Source organism: Idiotropiscis lumnitzeri, chromosome 17, assembly GCF_059441095.1.
Source record: "Idiotropiscis lumnitzeri isolate Australia: NSW breed Sydney's pygmy pipehorse chromosome 17, RoL_Ilum_1.0, whole genome shotgun sequence".
In the NCBI taxonomy this organism is placed as follows: domain Eukaryota; kingdom Metazoa; phylum Chordata; class Actinopteri; order Syngnathiformes; family Syngnathidae; genus Idiotropiscis; species Idiotropiscis lumnitzeri.
Genome location: NC_142407.1, coordinates 8,675,287 through 8,690,038, shown reverse-complemented (window position 1 = coordinate 8,690,038; position 14,752 = coordinate 8,675,287). Strand labels below are relative to the sequence as shown.

At 40.0% G+C, this 14,752-nt stretch overlaps 1 protein-coding gene across 1 annotated transcript in view; it reads right to left on the bottom strand.

The window, feature by feature from the left end:
• Positions 1–8,382, bottom strand: part of nrip1b (nuclear receptor interacting protein 1b) — a 33,450-nt gene extending 25,068 nt beyond the window's left edge. The window contains exon 1 of the mRNA XM_088280250.1: positions 8,084–8,382. The gene's annotated coding sequence lies outside the window, so the exon portion shown is untranslated. The remainder of the gene's footprint in view (positions 1–8,083) is intronic.
• Positions 8,383–14,752: the final 6,370 nt, after the last annotated feature.

Sequence of the window (14,752 nt, the reverse complement as noted above, 5' to 3'; positions counted from 1 at the left end):
CCTTGTGGCTAGTTACTTAAAAAGCCTCCTCAAGAATGAGGTCAAGGTCTCACACTAGGCCATAACGCCAAAGGAAAAAGTCAGTCAATGCAAAGTGTGAACGAGCAAGCACCATTAGAGAGCGGAGAGAGTGGACGGCTGACTCCGCCATACATGTTCAGCGTCCTGCTTTCATAGCTTGAAAATCATAAGCTCTAATTTGATTATCTGTTTTAATCTTCCTGCTTAGTGGACACTTTCATTCAAAGTCACTTACACGCTGATCACTCTTGCACATCTCTTTCCCTTTCTACAGCTGGATATTTACTGGAGGAATCCAGGTTAATTGCCTTTGCTCAAGGGCAGAGGGTGAGTGGAGTATGAGCCAGCAATCTTCTGGTCACCAGTCCATTTTGCCCGAGTAATAGGTCATGTGGTTGCCTCGAGTCATCGGCAAGGGTGCTCGTCATCTCCTCCTCAAATGGCCTTCTTTTTCAACGCAGTTTAGGAGAAAGCCGGACTTCCAAACTCGCTTTTCGGTCTGTTTACGCTGCTCTGGAATGGGCACACTGAATATCGTCACCTCGCTAATGGATTTATAAGTGGGCTAGTGGTTTACAAAAGGAAAACAAATTGGAGAGCAAGTCAAGGGTCACTCTTGGCGAGTGATGAACTGGGGTTAGGACAAAAAGTCGCTGAAGTACAGGAACATAAGAATGAGCGTTTTTAAGCATTTTTATTCATGATTTTTTTCAGACTTGTTTTGTTTTTTGTATTATTGTAAAATTGACAATATTGCAAACTCATAAAGTTCAGGGATGTCTTAAAACATTCAATGAAAACTTAGTAGCTCCCTATAATTTTCCACAGTAAATAAAGTTCTCCATAATGTTCAGAATGGCAGAAATGTTAAGGTTTCACTTCTGATGGTTTTGATTTGAAACAAAAGGTGCAGAGTGTTCCCAGGGTCAGTAGAATCTCTTATAAAGTTAACCGAAATGTTGTCACTTTCTGTCGACTGAAAATGACATCACAGTTGCTGTGGTTCCACGATCGCAAATTTAATCGGAACGCTACGTTTGGACGAGTGAAAGCGCATAAAACATATTGCAAAGAATTTTTTGGGAGTTGACTTCACCTTTAAATGTAACGGGTAACACAATGTATATCAGTTGTGTAGTCTCAATCTGAACACTAGGGGGCACTATGGAAAAAGACCACATGCCGCAGATGAGCGACAAAGAATGAATAAGACATGAAGAAGAACTTAAGCGTATGGTCGAATGCCACGGTGCCTCTTTGTGTTATCTACAAAATAAAGTGAGCATAAAGAAATACAATACTGCCTAGAGAGAAAACCACAATTTATGTAATATAAACATGACCGGACAGCTGAATTAACGCTTTATCACACCATCGCTTCTTTATCTTTACTTGTGTCGCGTTCCCGTTTTTTTTCTGCTCGTTTCTCTGTGAAGGCATTTGAATCCCATTCAAATGTGTATATATATATATATATATATATATATATATATATATATATATATATATAAATATAATATATATATTTTTTTTTTATTATTTAATGCATGACGAGTTTGGCCATTAAATTAGTGCAGCAAAGCACGAACCCTACCACACCACGGACATTTATGATGGATATTTTATTTAATTACATTTTTTATAACAAACATCAACGTACTAAAACAAAGTTAAAGGACAGCATATCACTGAAGTCCATTTTTTTTTGGTTGCTTTTAAAATAGTTTTTCCGGAGCCGGAATCGGAATCGAACCCTGCACATCTGCACTGTAAAGCCATTGTGCTACCCAATCGTCCACCATGCCGCCTGTTTGGCTATTCCAGTTTTGTTTAAATAGACATTAAATGCATCTAATTTATTTAATAATTTATTAAATAAATTTGACAATTATGAGTAACTGCAATACATTTTGAAAAGTATTAAGTAGTAACGGTTTAAAATTGAAAAGAATTAATCAAATCAAATAAAATGCATGGAAAAGCAGTTGAGCCAGACAACAAAAAAAAAAAGATCTTTTAGGATCACTCTGCAATAATCCTATTCTAAACAAACCCTGTATAATTGTACAATATGTAGTGTGCTGCAAATCCAACCAGCTCTTGTTGCCCAGCAACAACTCAGCATAACATCGCACTACGTCAACTAGGATTTGGGGTTTAAGGATATGATAAGAGTTTCATCAAACTACTTGAAAAAGTACTTGTATATGTACACTGGATTAAAATGACTTTTAACCCAGAAATGTTTCTGTACTCTAATCTGTAAAACTACAAAGTACCACTTTGGTATTAAAAGCTTTGACGCCTGAATTGTACCCAATTTTACTTATTTTAACGACTGGAAATAAATCCTGGCGGCGCAACCTCACCACCTATAACGCATATGTATCCCCGCTTTCTCATTCCCCTCCCATCGCGGCCGCCTGTGCAACATATCAGTCATTCATTCATAAATTGTGAAAACTCCTCTTTAGTTGATTGCTCAGGAAAATGTAATTTCAAAGCAAAGCTTTTAAAAGAGAAAGATATAATTAAGTTGCAGATCTCTGACACCCACCACCCCCACCGCGCCTGGGGTGACGTTGAGGGGGTACATTAGCTGTAAGCCGGGCTGCTGTAAACGGCGCTGCTCCGTGTCAATGTGTCAAGGAAGTCACACACCCATGTTTCACGTAGAACGTTACGTAAATCCTCCCTCTCTGCACCGGCTTACTGCACCAGACGCCCTTGCCTAGGCTTGCTCAAGGTTCTCAAAAGGATACGCTGCTAAGAAGTTGGGAAGGACAGGCTAGTGAGGGGAGGGGACCGCTTCCAGTGACAGCCTTGGACTTTGAATTTAGCGCCAGACAGCCTCATGCGTCAATACCTCAACTTACAAAGACAAGCCACTAACCTTGAAGAGGCCAGGGACTCTTCGGGAATGAGTGGCATTTTCACTTAGCCCCCAGCTTCTCCCCTTCACTCCTGGCACATAAACTGGTTAAAATAAGACACAGTTGAATAACAACCGACCTCTGTCTCTCTCCAGACTGTGTGACCCATTGTTCTAGCTTCCAATCAAAGACTTCTTGCCATTTATGGAACTGGGGACAGCGTAAATACCATTCAGTATAAAAGGGGCATAACCCATCGCGTGGCTTTTTGGCACATATTCTGTGGGTCAATTACTGCATTATTGCACAGAGCACAAAGACAAACAAACACCTTCCCTCCTATTTCTGAGCAACTCTGTCCTCATTCCCCTCGCAACCCGCCCACTCTGTCACCGCTCTGACATTAGCCTGCTTGTGGCAACAGAGACCTTCTCCTTGTCTGACTGCAGCAGCAGACTCGTCACACTGGTAGAGAAACCTTCCTACTGCACCTCTACAGCCCGAGGGCAGGAGCTCCCCTACAGGAGGAGAAGCAGGGGAGGTAGTCACTTCTACTCCACTCCTCTGCTCTGACCACACCAGCCCAGCCAGGAAGGGAGTCAGCTCCTCTCACATCACCGCTTGATTGTGTTTCCTCTGTCTTTAAGGTTTCAAAAAGGTACAGCAGAGATTTTGTGGAGAGCAGTTCATACGTGGTTTGTAAAGGTCTCATTGTCTTGTTGTCTTAGTCATGTGCGGGAAAAGCCGACAACACCTGACTCACGACTCCGTGAATTGTGATCTGAAAAGGAATGTATCCAACCAAGAAGTGATCTGAATGAGGAGTAAGGAAGCCGGAAAAAATTAACAATGAACATAAACTACCCAAAACACAAAAGGATAATTGGGCATTCCGCGTCTAGTGGCACGCCCTCCCTGGTGACACCTCTTCAATACCTATTCAACTAGTGACTTACAATGGCAAGTGAAAAAAAAAATGTTTTAGCCTTATAGCTCAAACCATTTTCAAGTTATGGCCCATCAGAGTTTGAGTGCCACGCCCACTTTTGGGATCCAGGAATTGCACACTAAATTTTAGACCTTATTTGAAGGCCCTCATCTTTTGTTTTAAGATAGTACAGCTTTTTTAACCCCATCAACAGTCACGTTGAAACTTTGAAGTATGTATACAAAATTAAACACAAACCTTTTTCTCCGGAAAAGTGTAGAAAGTAGGTCAACTCTTGTGTTGCGTCAACTCATGCGTCTGGTAGTATAAACTGAGCCCCATACTTAAATTAATCAATTAAAACATTAAATGTGATTAACACCCAATACCACCCAATTATAGTGTCATAACCAATGATTAACTCTTTTCCAGCTGAAGCACAAAGCCGTTTTTTTACAAATATTGACAGCTTTCCTTGTATCTGACCACTCTTGATAACTCCAGCTACTAAAGGTTTAATATCTCTAAAAATAGTACACCTGTGCATATTCCGATAGACAGGGTGAGAATACATATATAAATGTACAGGTCTTAAAAGATAAGTGCCTCCAAATATGCACCAATGTTTGTGTGTGCCATTCCTGGATCCCAAAAGTGGGCGTGGCACTCAGACGGGCCACAACTCGAAAACCAATATACATCAGGCAAATTGAAAAGGTGTCAATGGGGTGGTTCTGAGGATCCAGGTCACACAGTCCACTATAAAGTCAGCTTTCCACGCCATGTTTTTTTTTGTTTGAGGATTTTTTGTAAAAGATTGGTGGTAGAATAGAATCCGTGTGTGGTAAGCTGTATTGATACTATCGGCGCACACCACACACAATCCCATCAATCTGTAAATACCTGCTTTGTATCTTCATGTGTTTATCTGTCACAGATTAACAATCTTTTGCAATTCAAAACAATCCTCGTGTGTATCAAGCCTTAGCGAGCCAATGTCCTGCAACGGCTGAATAATTCAAGACAAATTTCAATCGCCCACAATCAATGAATGGAAATAATTGAGGGGCCTGTCACTGCGCCAAGGTGAAGCATTCAAGCAGCAGGGTTGGAGGTGAGAGTGAAGAGGCGGGGTCAGGGGGGGGAGTTGCAGGTGGTTGCAAAGCCATTCAACAGATGAGCCCCCTGAGCTCTCGAGGGTTGCGGTGGATGTGTCCATCTTTCTTCCTCACATTCCATCATCCGAGCCGGCATCCAAGAGCGATAGCAGTAAAAACGCATTTAGCCGTTCCTGCCTTGTCATCAAAATGAGTCTCATTGACTTTGGTCGCCTTCTGTTCATGACAGAAGCACCAACAGGAGCCAGAACAATCGTCTGTGAATGAGATAATACTCCCGAAACTGAGGTCTTTGCTACGACACAATCTTCCAAGCAACTGGACACAAGATTATTATTTCAGCTAAAAATTCATCCCGCATGTTAAGCTAAATTTCAACTTTTTTGTTACGTTTTGAACCCTTGTGTATCATGAAAGCCGAATATTAGTTTAAACCAGAGTAAATGAGTAAATGCCATGACTAAAATGCATTCAGGGACAGTGGTGAATTTCCAATTTGTTCGGTTTTACAAAATGTTCCCATAAAATACACTGGCTTTCAAATCAATCTGGACCAGCATAAAAGTGTCACCACAATAAAACTTGACAAGCAATGCTTTGATTATTAGCAACTATACAATTGTAAAGATCATTTAATCGCCACTTTAATATTAATACAGTAAAACAATATTAAAAAAAATATTAACTTTAATCGCCAGTGAGAATGACATTAGATATCACACAAGCATAAAAGCAGCTAAAATTAGCAGTAAAATATACAGCCTGTACTTCACTTTGTTATTTTGCGACTGATTATCTTAAAAAAAACTGATTAAGTACAGACTAGACCAAAAAATAAAAAATAAAGACATTAGCACGATTATTCTGTTATGATATAAATCTCAATACATTAACAGCACCGGAGCAGAATACAATTAATAAACCACCAATAAAACGAGCACTTATTTAAATGTGACTCAATGCATACGGTTTACAAATATAAAGCCCAAACAATTAGGGAAATGCGTTTGAGGTTAAAAGGTCAATGGTGTGAGTCCCTGGTCTGCTCTAAGAAGATGAGAATGCACTTCTGTTCCTTAACATCTACTGTCAAAGTGCCCTTGAACAATGTTCAGTGGCCAAAACAGTGCTGGGCAGCTCCCAGGTCTGTAATAAATCAAAAAGTGCAGTAAATGCCTTGACACTTGTTCTAGTAGATTGCGCATTAGACCCCCGCACCCCCCACCCCAAATGTGACTCAGTACTCAACCGTCAATGTTTTCTTGGGTGCGTGTCTTACAATTGTGACTGTCATTTGTGAAACACTGTGCAGTTCACGTCTGTTTGTGGCGCCTTTTGCTGTGGAAAGATGTGCAAATGTGTCACGCATGTACTTTTACATGTTAGTAGTACTTCATGGCCGCTATCAAAATAAACATAAGTGTAATTTCCTGATGACGTAAATGAAACACTTGCAGAAAGTCACATGGGGAATAGTTGAGTGAATATTCAGCAACCTCCCAAGAATTTCAAGTCAGTAAATGTAATGCCCTCTGGTTCTGTTGTAGGCAACTTCACAGCACTCAAATGCAACTTCCGGGATAATAGCAGATTACTCAAGTCAACTCAGCCAACCCACAACACACAGATTCTAGCCGCAGACCACTGGAACAAGTACAACTTGCAATCTTAGCTCTGAATTGAGAGCTTTTTGGGTTCTTGTGACTACAAAGGGCAAATTGAACAACCTTGAAAAAAAAGTGTCTGAGTTCAGGTCAAATAATTAAGCAGCTTAAATGCTCAACAAAAGGAAGGCTAAATGGTAGAACCCCTGGCACGTCTTTTAAAAAAGTTAAGACTCCTCTCTACATTATTCTAAATTTGACTGATGCTAAATTAGGTTTGTGAAATTAACTAAATACACCATTCCTTTGTGGACCTTTATTGCAACATCATGCCGCTGCTGGGAGGCTTTCAAATGTGCCCTTTTCAAACCTAAGACCGTGACGTACTTTCCCTTCTTTAATGTAACTTGTCGCAAACCTCAGTTTATGACCTTTTGTCTCTGCTCTCTGCCAAAGTCAAATGGAGCAACAGGACATTGAAGGAAACGGCCCACCTCACGTAAAGGCCAGTCAAAGGCTGCTTACTTACACAATGCGAAACTTTGAACTCCAGCAACACGTCATGACGACGCAAACATTACAGGATGCACTTCACCACCACAAGAACGAACCGACATGTTTTTTTTCTCTCTATTTTAGTTAGAAGAACTGGATGAAATTTCCTTTATATGGCACGTGACAAATCCTTGAATTACTGGGCTTTGTAAATCACATTTAAAGGCATTTTTCCCTTTGTTTGTTTTATTCTATAATTAACGTACTTCCTCACTTGTCAATGAGTGAGTGACCTGCAATGTAAAAAAATATAAAAATGACAAGACGACAAAAATGACACTTTGGGCCTAAGAACCAAGCAACCATCTAAACTAAAATATTAATGTGTGTAGTCTGAGTCTTACTATTTAGCACATTTGAAAAAAATCTCATTCTGGAGTTTAACACATGAACGTTTCAATTTTATCCTCTTACCCTCCTGCCCCATCACTGCTGATGCAAAAACTATCCAATGTGTTGCCTGCCTGCAGTGTTTCGACTGCCGAGGGATAAACTACAGTAACTAGACTAAAAATTAATGTTGCTCTCAAAGACAACCATTCCGTGGGATGCCATTGATGTTAAAACGGTGATGCTGAGAGCCCCAATGACCAATTTGTGACAGCAACATTCCAGCAGCAGAAAGCAGCGTTGCTTTCATTTTTCCAGTGGCTTTCTAAAGAACGAGACATTATTCACAACTTGTATTTTTTTTTAAACATTTAAGACATAAAATACGCCTGGCCCGGGACTAGTTTATTGTTCAGCTATGCAGATAGCGCGTGTCGGCGGCTTTATACTTCATCACATGCAGCATTTTCGGTGCTACATCCATACGCTCCACTCGCCTTACGGCGACATTCAAAACAACCAACCTCGCCTGCCCTCAATAAAATACGTTAAAATAAAGCAGAACAGTCCACACGGCGTCCGTTGTGGACAACCGTATCAATTTTAACCCCGGTGGATGTGACTGTGTTGCTCTTGTATTTATTAATCTCCTACCTGCGGTGTCCAGCCCACAGTCAGCCGGAGAGGCGCATTAATATTCGACACGGGCAGCAAATCCATTGAAAACGGCATACATCTGTCTTGTCACTCCGGGCACGAGACCAAAAAATGGCGAGTCGAGCTTTCGAAATCAAAACATAGTCCAGAAATGCCTCAGTGACTCTTTTTTTTGTGCCACAACAGTCCGAACGAAGGTGTGCTGCGTGTGGCCAGTCTGTGGGAATTGTTTATTCGCGGTGTCCCCTCTCTGTAGAGCACTGAGCGGGGACAATCGCACTCCTCCTCCCGCCTGCTGCTTTGACACCACCCTTAAAGGAACACGCACTTCCACCACCCACACATGAGAATCAAAATAAAGTACAGACGTTGCTTACACGACGCGGAAGTGATTATTAGGTCATTTTTGTCGCCCATTGATACAATATCTATTCCAAATAAACCACACGCAACGTTACACATAACGAATTTTTGTTTGAAAGTAGAATGTCTCTGACATACTACACTGGATAGGACATGAAACATCAGTGACGTCATCCGGTTCGTGTCAACTGATGTGACGAAGTTAACCGTCACATGCAATTAGACAAAGAACGATGCATGGAGACCAATAACTAAGAAATTGGGAAAAATATTTTTAAATTTGCATGAAATTACTCTAAACATACAGGTGTAAATGACATGTAGTAATAATAATAATAATAATAATAATAATAATAATAATAATAATAATAATAATAATAATAATAATAATAGATAGATAGATAGATACATTTATTTGTTTTAAAAAGTCGGTTCTAGATCAACCATCATTTTCTTACTACTTTTGTAATATTTAGTTAAGCATATAGTGTGAAATTTAGTGTATTAAACCGATCATGCACCAGAAAATTCATAGTATTGGAATAATCTGGAACGTACGAACTCATTAGTTTACTGTATTTATTAAAATGCATGCAGCTTGTATTTTTTTAAAGGGCACAAAACTTTATGAAAAACTAAAATGAAAGATAATTAAGAAGTTAATTTTGCAAATATTTGGAGGATTATTTATTCATATTTAGTGCTCATTTCTGTTGTTTTTCACTTTCCATTTTTTCGCAACTGTATAACTCACTCATGCTTTTCAGGTAATTCCTGCATATTTTTTTTTCTTTTTTGTAAACTTCTTGTCTTTTTCTTGCATATAGTAAATACAAAAATAACTGAAATTGAAAAACTTTGCATTTCATGCTATCATTGCATTGTGGTAAATATAGAGTCCAAAATTTCCTCCATGCATGTACATATATAGAATAACATCCATTCTGATAATTTTTACATTTTGAAGTGCCCAAATAGTGTCCGGGCAACGCATTGTTTTCTATGCGCCTATAGATTTGACATCGCCTTTGTTAATAACCTCCTTTGTATGTCATCACATGACAATAAGCATTTATAAGGAACAGTAAAACAGATTTACACTAAGGTGGATATCTTAAATTAAATTATAGAGTTACAGTGCTCCCATTAAATTTGGATATCAGGACCAATAAAGCTTTCCGTCATCTTACTATATTAAAAATAATTCCTTGAATGGTTTCCAATATATGAAAGCATCCGCCATAGTCCCGAAAATGCACTGCATGTTCCAGCACAACTAAAAGATGAACTTCACCAATGCTGCAGGGTGCCCTTGATCAGGGAACTGAGGCTGCTCCCAGGTGTGAAAGCATGTCACTAAAGTGTGAAGTCATTCACAAACAGCAGATGTGCCCATGGAGCCTTTTTTTATTGACCTCAGATTGGTTCAAAAGTGATCCTTCTGATGACTTTTTTTTCTTCCTCACAAACATCTTGTGCTAATCTGTGATATCGAGTCTGTTGGCCTGCAATCTGTCATGTCAACATGGCCTTGAACAAAATGTCTCAAAGGAGCAGGGGACATCAGTGTTCTCATGAAGAAGAAAAAACACACAATTGACAATTTATAATTACCCACATTGTCTCCTTTCAGTACTATCGCTAGTAATAATAGTAGTTGTAAGAGTAGTCATAGTCGGAGCGTGTGTGCGCACGCGCCCCCCAACATCTCGCACACTCTTGACCACTTATATTTAGACCGTCCCTTCTAACCTGGTGTAACCTCATCCTAGTGTTTAAACAGGATTACTTGAGGTCACTGCCACTATCATAAACAGCAAATGCATTAGCATGCCACATTGTCAAATTTTTTTTTTATATAATAGAATTCTCAGTGGGTGCTTCTAGCAATTTGCATGATTGGCTATAACGCAGTAAAAAGTCTGCTCAAAGTCCTGGCCAAAGTCGGTCCATAAATTTTTTTTCTTTCATTTTTTGCCATCTTATTGCGCCACAAGTCCCTTTTTGGATATTATTATAGTAGTGCGCTTCAGCCATAATGATTAGCTTCAAGTTAGAGGAACTTGACTGGTTCAGCATTTTGGATGGTATCTCGCCTAGTAACCTTTGCACTGGAGTGACCTTTCATCTTTGAACTCCAACCCTGAATGCCACATAAATGGAGATACAATATCCTCTCTTTCATTCCTTCCTCCAACATGCTGAACTTTGCCCTTGAATCTTTTCACAGAAATGTGGCTCTGAGAACTCTGTCCTATGACCTGAGGTGGAGGGAAAGATTTTAACTAACAAAAAACATTTCATCATGATTTTATTTATGTATGTGATTTAAACACTCTGTGTCAGGGACACAGGAACAGAGGATTGTGCACCGATGTTAACAGGACAATTCCAACGTTTGGCTTGTAAGACGTGAACAAAAATGACAAGAAGGTTAACCGGAATTCAGATCACACTTTTTTAACATGGAATATTATATCTCATGAGCATTATGTGCAGTAGTGTTGATTGAGAATTCGAAAAAAATATTTAAAAAAATTAGGAATAATTTTGGATTTTGTTTGCTACACAAACAAAAACACAGCAAAACTTACATGATAACAGACATCATCTTCTGGAATTTTTTTTTTTTTTTTTTTTACAAAATAATGAAAAGCTGAGGAGAAGAGCAAAAATGGCCTAAATTAACAGCACTGATGAATACCAAGTTACTTTTTTTTTTAATTTCTGAAATTGTTAATATACTTGCATGCAGAAAGCCTTCATCTGAAATTATATTTCTATTTCTAAAATGAGGAGTGACCCGATACAACCTTTTCACCACCGATACGATGCCAATATATTAGCTTAGCCTACTGTCCGATACTGATTTCGATCCGATACAATACCAGCGGGAATGATACAGACTTTTATTTATTTTTAGTATAAAATATTAGAAGCCTTACATTGAATGTAGTTGCTTTGAATGTTGGAAATACGGACAGAAAATGATCGGGGGTGGGTTGACATTATGTTTCGGAGAAATGTACTGTGCTTCCATGTAAGCAGGTGGAAGATTTGGACCAGGGTTCATATTGACTGTGGCGGAGATAGGAGGAGAATTGGAGTAGTTTTCTTTTCTAAAGGAAGTGGTTATTAAGAATGTCCTTCGAGTAAAAAAAAAAAAAGTGCCAGATTGGGTGAAACAGCTGAAGCTAGGAATCAAGCGCATTATGTTGAATGTTTTTTATGGTTATGACACACAGGTAGGGCATAAACTAGAGAGACATTCTGGAAGAAGCTTTATGAATTATTTCTCATAACGAGACAGTAGTGATTGGATCAGATTTCAATTAAAATTTTGGGAGAAGGCAACAGGGTTGATGAAAAAGTGACGGGCAGATTTTGTGTCCAAGACCAGAACCTAAAAGGACCTGTTGAAGATAAGCATCTAGGAAAGACGACTGCATACGATGAATGGTTTAGAGACAGTGGCATTGATGAGATGATGGGTGGAAGAGCTGGAGTTGGCGGCAATGAAGATGTTAAGATTCGCTCCAGTACTCACTTTGTTAGATAGGATTAGAAATTAGCTTGCGTGAAGACCGAAGAGAAGGTTGAGAGATGTGGTGACGAAAGACACGTGGATGCAAAAGATAGGTTTCGATCAGGGTTCCTCAATCCCGTTCCTCGAGGGCCGCTGTATCGCCTGTTTTCCATTTTTCCCTGCTTCAAATGATCGGATTATCAGCAAGGTCTGCAGAAGCTAGATAGAGATCCTTTGAATCAGAATCAGAATTAGAATCAAAATCAGAATGCCCTTTATTGTCATTGTACTCAGTGTGCAACAAGATTAGAGAGCTCCCCGCTCCAGTGCAATACAACAAGAATTTTATTATATATATATATATATATAAAATAGATTAATTTAAGATGAAATAAATAAATAGAAAATAAATGCGAAATTGGATAAATTATGTCGCTGTTCTGCAAGGTAAGGGTAGTTGTGTGTGAGAGTTCAGCATGGAGATGGCTCTCGGGAAGAAACTGTTTTTCCGTCTGTTAGCCTTTCTTTGGATGCACCTGTAGCACCTGCTAGAGGGCAACACGTCAAACAGGTGTGAGCTCGTCTTTAATGATATTGAGAGCTCTGCTGAGGCACAGGGTTGTGTAGATGCCCGACGGGGAGGGGAGAGGCTAGCCAATAATCCTCTGCGCTGTTTTGACTCTCCTCTGGAGCCTCACTCTGTCTGCCTCAGTGCAGCTGCCGTACCAGGTAGAGACACAGTACGTCAGCAGGCTCTCAATGGACGAGTGGTAGAAGGATTCAAGATGAACAAGGATGTCACACTGATGTGGAGAAGGAAAAGTGAAAGGTGGTGAAAGTAAAGGAAGAAGAAGGTCTAATAAATGTTATATACAAACTTTCGCATACCTAACATACACAGCTAATCACCAGTAAATGCGTCTCGCCTTAGATTCGAGTTCACTGGATCACTGGGGCAGATTATCGTTCAAACCTTTGAATGGACTGTGCAGATTAGATTTTTTCCCCGTGGCCCTGTGTGAATTCAGTTCATAATCCACTCATACTGTATTCTATTGAATATTTAAAGGTGAAAAAAAATGAATAGAAAACATACGAACGTGGGGTCAAAGGTCTGATCTGCACTGATGTTCTCCTGGCCCAGCAGTGCAAACAGAAGAGAGTTTAGATTCAGACGCCTGATTGTCTCTGAGGAAAGGAGCTAGAGTGTCAGCAGACATTAACCTTCCACCTTTGACCTTTGTCCACCCAGTTTCAGGCCCAGTGACTCCCAAGGAGTGGAGCAAGGGCCTCTTTGGGAGGAGGCAGGTGCAAGTTGCAGAGGGAGGGTCCTTTGGAAGTCACACCATACTGTAACCTTTGAACTGAAATTCGTGTGGGACAGTTGTGACATTCCCCACAAACTGCAGGGAAGGTTCATCAAGCCATATGACACTGCGAAACACGAGTGACAAACCTCTCGGGCCATGATATGAACATTTACTGGGCTTTAGAGTGGATTTGGTTAAAGCAATTAAAACGCGCCGATTTTATCTTGGAAAATGAATTTAGACAAGGTTAAAAGAAGAACTTGACAAACATAAAACACAATGACATTGCTTTTTTTTTTTTTTTTTTCTGTCCAGACTCAGCAATGGACTGCTGATGAGTCGATTATTCATTAACGACTGAAACTGTCTTTATTGGTGCAACAAACCATGGATGTAGAAAAAAAAAAAAGCGCTTGACCTCTGCGCAAAATAAACAGACAAGAGTGATTATAACTGGATTATGGCGGACATGCTAAACAGCCATCTCAGTCATCTCAGTAAATATTCTGCTTTTGTCCTTGAAGTGTGTCAGAGAGATTAAACTGTGCCTGATAGACAATTCTTGTACAACGCCGTGCCGTCTCTCTCCATTTACATTATTTCGTTGTCTGCGAATTAATCAGCACGATATGTGAGTTATTTGAATTTTCACTCTCAGGAAAAGTGCTCCGGCAAAGCAAAATTATATTTGACTGAGGTCATCACGGGGTGTTGAGAAATGGCTTCAGGGGCACTGACGCACAGACAGTTGATACTACGAGTCCCAGTTCAGGTATGTCAGTGTTATTTAGTTCAACAGCTTCGGATTGGGTTTCTGCATTAAATGGGCCAGACTTGCCGTGTTGCCTTGCGAAAGGATATCATGCCCTAACGGTGAGTATGGTGTCTTCTTTCCCATTCAACAGTCGTTTACTCTGCTGCTGGCACACGAGCGAGGCTGTAAGACCTTTTTTTTTTTTTTTTAACTTTTGGAACAAAAGGCCACAGAAAGAACAAGTTCAGCAAAACGTTGTTTACGCATGATCACAACATGGCTCGGTTGTTATTCAACTAGTCAGCATGACCCAAACGCACGCGTTTGTGTGATTTTAAGCGGTAAAACGAGTCAGAAGTGAGCAACACTTACCAAAACGATCAATTTCATAATCTTCTTTTAACCTAGTAAAGTAAAGAGAACCAATTCAAGGCGGATGACAGCAGTGGGAATGTTTACATCTCCCTGCGCCTGTCCTCATATCGTACGCTTTACCCATAACCGCCTGTTCTGAAACCGGAAAGAATCAAGAGGAATTTTGGAGTTGTTTTTGGATAACTGTCAAAGTACGGGAAAACAGGTCACTGCGTAAGTGTTGCTGTCTCTCTGCGTCTGAGCGTGGAAGAGAGTTCACACATGTGAATAGAACAGCAGACAGGACTAGGCCGACTCCTGTGTGGGTGAGTTGTCCCCCTGCACATGGACAGGCCCTG